General features: G+C 46.9%; 1 long non-coding RNA gene across 1 annotated transcript; it reads left to right on the top strand.

The window, feature by feature from the left end:
• Positions 1-1,501: 1,501 nt before the first annotated feature.
• Positions 1,502-4,834, top strand: LOC139830434 (uncharacterized). Its single transcript, XR_011742322.1, has 3 exons — positions 1,502-2,461; positions 2,872-2,957; positions 4,256-4,834. It is a non-coding gene; the product is annotated as an uncharacterized lncRNA (long non-coding RNA).
• The last annotated feature ends 3,209 nt before the right edge of the window (positions 4,835-8,043 follow it).

Below are 8,043 nucleotides of genomic sequence, written 5' to 3'. Positions count from 1 at the left end.
AATTGCTTCAATTTTAGACACATCTACTTCTACTCCATGCTTAGAGACAACATAACCAAGAAATATGACCTTATCTTTGCAAAATGTGCACTTCTCAAGATTACCATAGAGTTGATTATCACGCAACACTTGCAAAACATGTCGAATATGCATAGTATGATCAGATTCATTGCGGCTGTAAATTAATATGTCATCAAAGTACACAACCACAAACTTGCCAATAAAATCACGCAAAACATGGTTCACCAGTCTCATGAAAGTGCTAGGTGCATTAGTTAAACCAAAAGGCATTACTAACCACTCATATAAACCAAATTTTGTTTTAAAGGTAGTTTTCCATTCATCCCCCTCTTTCATCCTAATTTGATAATAACCACTACGCAAATCAATCTTAGAGAAAACAGTAGCACCACTCAATTCATCTAGCATATCCTCCAAACGGGGAATAGGATGACGATATCGAATAGTAATGTTGTTTATCGCTCTACAATCTACACACATGCGCCATGTACCATCTTTCTTAGGAACTAAAATAACAGGAACAGCACAAGGACTAAGGCTTATGCGGATATAACCTTTGTCGAGTAGCGCTTGTACTTGCTTCTGTATCTCCTTTGTCTCTTCGGGGTTCGTCCTGTATGGTGCCCTATTGGGCAGCGAAGCTCCGGGGATCAAGTCAATTTGATGCTCAATACCACGCAATGGTGGCAATCCCGCTGGCACCTCCTCCGGAAACACATCGCTGAATTCCTGCAAAACACTAGAAACACCAAGAGAAATAGGGGTCATGTCGTTAGAAACCAAAACCTCACCCTTGTACATGAGCACAAGAGGCATGGCTGTAGGATCCTCACTAAATTCTCTCATGTCCTCTTTGGTGGCTAATAAGACTAAGGAATTCACTCTCTCACTTTTCGTTATATCACTCACGGCATTACAATTCTCTCGCCTATCTACTGGAGCATCCTCCAAATTTACTTCAACTTTCTGACGAGATTCATTGACAATTTACTGTGGTGACATAGGCTGCAAGTTGATTTTCTTGCCCTTGAACTCCAAGTGATATGTATTGGCACGGCCATTGTGTTGTACAGAACGGTCATAGAGCCATGGCCGATGTAACGTCCCAGAAAATATTCCATATTAGATTTGTTTGTCGTTTTGTTTTTTCGCGTCATCATGACGTCATCTGCATATTTTTCTGGCATATTTTCAACCGTGAAAATTATTTTCCGAAAAACCCTATTTTGTTTTATTAAAATATCCCGGCGAATTATAAAGCCACCCCGCTCTTTTCTTAATTTCGAAAATCAAAACCAAATCTATTTTCCGGTCCGTTACTTTAAATAAAATGCTTTGCTAAAATTGTTTTGTCGTTTGCTAAATAAAAGTAGGCATAAGCCTGTCAAAGTTTTGGTCCAAAACTAGCCCAAGCCCACCTACCACCTTGGCCTATTTAAGGGCTGCTTCCCTTCTCTTCTTCCTCCTCTCCAAACCCTAGCCCCCAAATCAGATCTGAGATCCTCTTCTTTTGCTCCAAAAATCCCCACCAAATTCTCCTCCTTTCTTCCCCAATTCCTGTCCAATGTTTCGCCGTCCTTATCCGTCGCTCGTCGCCGCCGGCCGCCCTTTTCTTTTCGCGCGTGAGAGAGTCGCTCGCCTAGCTGCGCGTGCTGGCCGCCTCGCCTGCTCCCGCCCGCACCTGGCCACTCCCGTTTCCGTACGTCGCCCGTACGACTCCCGCGCGCAAGCGGCTAGACCGCGTCACCGCTCGCTGCCTCGCCTCGCATTCCGCGCCAGCACACCCGGCCGGCCTCTAGCGCCAGCGCAGCGCGCGCCTGCTCCCGCCCAGCTCGCAGCAGCAGCAGCAGCTTCCCGCCCCGCTCCCGCCTCGGTCGCTGCGCGCGCAGCTCGACACCACTCGCCTGCGCCCGTACGCCCATTTCCGTTCCTTGCTCGCTCGCCAGCGCAAGCCACCAGGCCACCAGCGCATATGCATGCTAGCTAGTTTAATCACTTCTATGCACGGCAATCATTCGTCAGCTCCTTGTGTGCTAGCTTGTCTAATCTTTTTCCGTATACGTGTACCTCAGCAGTATACTCAGTAGGCATCACTCCTTCGGACCAGTTTTTGTATGGTTTTGACAGCTGCCATATGTTCGACAAAATACCCGCCCAATTTTTGCCCTCCGTTCTGTCCGGTGATCGTGTCCGTTTATTCCTATCCGGCGCGACCACTACTCCACCACCGACGCCGCCTCTCCGACTCTGGCGCCGATTCAAGTTCGGTATCGACAACCGCGCCAAGTTCGCCGACGTCTCACCGACAAGGTCTACTTCCCGGCGTCCGACACATCGACTACTTTCGCTACGACACGGAGACGACGACATGGACCGAAGACCCCGGCTTCGACTACCTCCTCGACATCGGCGACTTTCGCCACCTCCTCTCCGACCCGACGTGAGACCCCGACCCTAAGCCATATTTTCTAAAATGTGTTTGATATCTCTTGTTGCATCGCATATCATCATGTTGCATAGCATCGCGCATCTTGTGGTTGTTCCGGGTATATAGCGAATCACCTAAATAAATATGGAATTATGCGGGACTACTTATCTCTTATCCCGGTTCCATTTAATTTTTGCCGTAGATCACCCATGCCATGTGTTGCCTTGTTAATCAACATTTAATTTGCGGGGTAGATAAACAACTCGAACCTAATAATTGTTTGCCGGAATTCCGATTCCATTTAAATTGGATATAAGTTGCATCGCCGCATCATGTTTGCCATGTCATGCATGCATACCATATCATGAGCATGCCGGTTCTTCTTCCGTAGTTGTAAGTTTTGCATCCGTTGGTTGTTGTAGCGCTTTGCATCTTCCCGGATATGATCACGAAGTGGTGCCGTGAAATACGACGAGTTCTCCGGATGTTCCTCGGCAAGCTTTAACAGGCAAGCATTTCCTAAACTCCTGTCTCTGCAGGAGTCGCTCACCTATTTTATTTTGCCTTCTCCCTCATGCTATCCTTGAGTTGCGTTCTTGTCACGTGTCCTATCCACTTGTTACCTCAAGCAGCCTATATTGCCTCCACCAACCACCTACAGCTATTGTTTGGTTTCGGGTCTGCCTTGCAAGTCGTAGTGCATGCTAGTGCCGTCTTATCTTGTTACCGTTGTTGCTATCTTATCGGGTTATATGTTGGAAAGAATCATGGTTACTTTAGTTGTTGATATTGTTTAGCGGAGGCATCGGTGGGTCAGCTGCTCATTTTGTGATGGCTCACTTGTGTTTCCTAAATAACTTAGGACCCGAGTTCTTGTTATCTGTTCCGAGACTGAGCACTCTAACCACATGTGAGTATGCTTACCGGGTCTCCCCTCGACCACTGCCGGAATCTACAGTTTTGTCCAGTGGCCATAACTAGTTTGAACGTTTTGTTTCTCTCGGGCGTGCAAGCATGTTTCTTTGTGGTCAGGTGATATGATGTTACTTTTGGGGAAGCCGTGAGTGCCTTGTAACCCTGTTGTCTCTTGCACACTCGTAGGTGCGGCATGTATTGTTAAGAGGTCATCCTCTAGTGGGCTCTGATCCTCTTAGTCGTTCTCGCAACAGCTAGGTCCGTCTCGGAGAGTCGGCCGGACTCTGATTCGGGTTTGACTTAGTTAGGTGGCTTCCTGGACATTGTTGTAGTGAAGGAAAGTGCGTGTCGTGATATCCAGCTGTCGTAAGTGGGTTGAGCGTGCGTGTGGGCACATTTGGGCACCCCTGCAGGGTTACAATCTTATCAATAAGCCGCGTCCACGGTTATGGACGACTTGGAGCTGTATGACTCAACCATAGACAACTTACACCTGTTGTTTCAATACTAGTAACTTGCATAGTAAGATAGAACAACTTAAATAATAATTGGTTAAAACTTGACAACGGTGTGAGTGCCTTTGCCAGTACTTCTTTGCGAAGGGGGATCGCATCGGCTGTGTTATGTTTGCAGAGTATAGAACTGTTAGTTTATGCGCTCTCTCACCTTCTCTGATAGACGACTGTTGTAGAGTGTCTCTATAGGTTTTTAGTGCTTGCGCGCTGCCGCTTAACCCCACCATATTGCCTATGACGTTCCTCTTGCGTCCTCTAAGTCCCCTGCGTGCCTCAAGTACAAAGGACGACTGGTTGACGAATGCTTATACGTCTTGAAGTCTTGTTAAGTACGAACCCGTACTTATTGCTGCTTCTTTGGGACATAACCGGGCAGGTATGAAGTTATGTTCGATGAAGATGACGTTAGCAAGGTTACCCTTCCGGCTTGGCCTGGGCAGGGTTATGGACGCCACTGGTTATCTTCAGGACTCTTAGTCCAATTTGTATCTTGTCCGTACTCGGATGTATTCGATCTTCTGTATGATTTGGATCTTTGTGTTGTATATTTGAATCTTGACTCGTTGGAGTCGTTGTTGTAATATCAGTTTCTTGTGGGCTCTATTGTAATCCTGTTGTAATGTTACCGCTCGTGTTAATTCCTCTGGCATCACGTGTGTGATTTGTCGCGCACGTCGTGTCGGAGGGCATCTCTGAATCGATATCGTGCGGATTTCGGCGGGATCGCTGGAATCCTCATGGTACCGGTTCCGGGGCGTCACAGCCGACCCAATAGAAGGTGACACACCATCATAGGAACCACATCAAAATCAATGGAATCCTTATACGGTCCAATCTCAAAATCAACACGCACCATGTGGTTTACCTTCATCTCACCATTGTCGCTCAACCACTGAATATAGTATGGATGCGGGTGCGGTAGATACTTCAACTTCAGCTTGGTACACAATTCCTTGCTTGCTAAATTGCGGCAACTCCCGCCATCAATAATGACCTTGCAAGCCTTGTCAGGACCAACTAAAGCCTTTGTTTGGAACAAATTGCAGCGCTGAGTAGATGCACTTGGCAACACATTAAGAGCACGCTGAGACACAACAATAGTGCGAGCTTCAGACGGATAAGCATCTACACCATCACTGTCATAATTATCATCTTCTGGAGCATATGGATCAGCATCATCTCTAGTCTCATATTCATTGTCCTCATTGATAAACATGACCTTGCGGTTAGGACAATCTCTCTTGAAGTGACCCTTGCCACCACATGTCACGGTTGCGCGCAATAGACATGCTAGAACCACTTGCACTTGCAGCAGGTTCGGACTTCTTTGTGTTGGACACATTGGAGACCGGCTTGCTAGATGAAGTAGGAAACGGTGCGGAGCGCGAAGATGGTGCCGACGCCGTAGATGGGGGCGCCCTAGGCGTGTAACGCCCAGCTCCCGTAGCACGACCTTTGATTTGCGCTTCTTCAGCCAACCGTGCTTCAGCTTCTCTTGCATGATGTAACAACTCATTCATAGTGGTGTAATTGTGATGTCGAACAATGCCTTTGATATCATACTTCAAACCATGTAGAAAACGCTGCATTGTCATCTGAAGTGACTCACGGACACGCCTGTAAGCCCCAGGAGTAGGAAAACCTAGAGCGCGCAGGTACGAGGGGTTTATGTGCATGAGGTCACTACAAGGGACCGTGAGGTCGCCTCGCATTCCCAAGCTTATGGGTAGGCCAAGCAACAGCTCGACACGCCCATGCACACAACACCCACCTCATAGGCTCACGTTAGGCTTTCCAAGCCTGAGTGCTTCACCTTCCTGTGCACTTCACACATACATGCACTGTGCACAGGATACAAGGGTAGAATACAGATTGAATATCACAACATGACCATCTACGACACAAAAGATGGAAATAAAGTTTATATATAGCAACGCTCTACTGAGCAAGATCCAAACGACACACAAAGGACAAATGTCCCATCAGTACATCATACATAGAGGTAGCAAATAGTCTGGGTACAGACAAGATCCAAATTGGACTAAGAGTCCTGAAGATAACCAAGCGGGATCCATAACCAACAAGCCACATGCTGCTGCCTTAGGAGCGATCCTGCTACTCAATGAAGTCGTCGTCCGTGAACTCAACGAAGTAGCCTCCAGCGTACTGCTCATCATCTGTCGTACCTGTTTGTCGAAAAGCGGGTTCCGAAAAAAAAAGGGAGAAAAACGAGGGTAAGTACCAAAGGCACGTACTTGCGAGACAAGACCAGCTGTGCTCGCTGGTGGCCGGTGTAAACTTCGCCCGGCTATATGTGGAGTTTAGCGGCAGCAAAGCAACTACCCAAGAGAGACACGCTACAACATTCGTCTACTAGAGAAGGTGAGAGAGCGCATAATCTAGCAGTTCTATACTCTGCAATCAAAACCAAGCCAATGCGATCCCCCTTAGCCAAGAGGTACTGGCAAGGTAGTCACACAGTTGACAATTTTATTCCAAATCCGTTGTAGTAGTACTAACTTACTACGCAGATTATTAGCAAATTATTAGCGACAAGATTAGGTGTAAGTTGTTCTATGATCGAGTTAAACAGCTCCAAGTGGTCCATAACCGCGGACATGGCTTTCCGAAAAGATTTACCCTGCAGGGGTGCACCAATGTTACCATACATGCATGCTCGAACCCGCATAGTCAAGTGCGGAGTCTCACAACAAGACCGTTCCCAGCTCTACAAGAATGCCTAGGGGGAACACCCAACTAAGCTACCCGTGACGAAGTTCGGCCGTACTCCGAGACGGACTCAGTTTGCGCCGGCGGCTAGGCGTGCAAACCACACGCTTCCCTAAACGTCCCGCAAGGTACAATACAGAATATAAACACCCGAAGGCAACAGGAAGTAAAGCATGGCATACATGGCATAGGCAAAAAAAACCAAGGTTGTGGCCCCCTTTTCAACAGACTTGAGAAATGGTAATGGGTGATGGGGGGTCCCGATAAAACCTCCCACGAGTGGTTAGCGCGCTTAGTCTTAGAAACAGATAACAAGAACTCGGGTCCTAGGGGACACAAGCGAGACAAAAATCCGATGCTTTCGCAAAGGGGCTCACCGATGCCTCTGCAATATTATTATCCCATATTAATTTTAATTGTAGCAAAAGTTATCAACTTCATTTTCGAAAAGGTAGTGCATATGTCAACATCCCAACAAGATATCCCGAACATTTCGAGATATCAACAAAAACCCTAAACTCGCCTACGACTCGCAAAGCTGGCAAATCACAAACAATAGGTAGGGCGAGGAGGTGTAACTCGGATCATATAGGGTAACAGGTGGAATAGGACACGTGACACAACAGAATCGCAACATAGGGATAGCAATAGATCAAAAGAGCATGAAAATGTAGAATAGGTGAAGAGGTGGGCTCGCCTGTCAGATCAGCGGTAGAAGCACAGGCACGATCCTCCTGGGGGTGCTCGTACTCCTGCTCGAACTGCTCTGCGTCGGTGTCTACTCGAGAAGAACCAAATAGCACATACAAGGAAAGTATAGCACAAATCAATACAAGTAAATGCAATGCGCAATATGATGCATGATGACATGGCAAGATGATATGTGCAAGGCAAAATTAAGTGGGGTGCTCCAATGTCACATGAAATGATAAGCACCCTCACATATACCTTAATTGAATTTGCAAGTTTTATTTTTGGACAATTTAGAGATGATGCCAATGATGCAAGATTTGAATTCCTCTCACTTTTCTGATGATGCCAATTTAGAGATGATGCCAATGACACTACCACCTGAATTTTGACAGCAGCGAGTTCCTGTAGATCGATTTTTGCACGGATTTTAAAGCGAACAGAACGATGAAACTGTGCAGAGATTCGAGGGGATTTCGACGAGTTGAGAAAGAAGGTTGTGCCGAGATTCGTTTGGTGGTGGTTTGACTCAAAGAGGTGTACTGTGTCGCCGGCGTTGAGCATCGGAAATAGAGCCCGCGACGACGGCGACGATTTTCGAAAACTGAAAAAACATCTCTGGTTCGATTTTGGTTTGATGATGGCGTCGCCTACAGGCAAGGAAACAGATTACTTCCAAAAGCAAAGATGTAGCCCATACTCCCAGCTATCCAACGATATGAAGATTGCGTGCTGGCGTGGCCT

This window comes from Lolium perenne, chromosome 4, assembly GCF_019359855.2.
Source record: "Lolium perenne isolate Kyuss_39 chromosome 4, Kyuss_2.0, whole genome shotgun sequence".
Classification (NCBI taxonomy): Eukaryota; Viridiplantae; Streptophyta; class Magnoliopsida; order Poales; family Poaceae; genus Lolium; species Lolium perenne.
This window is presented reverse-complemented; position numbering and strand designations above follow the sequence as displayed.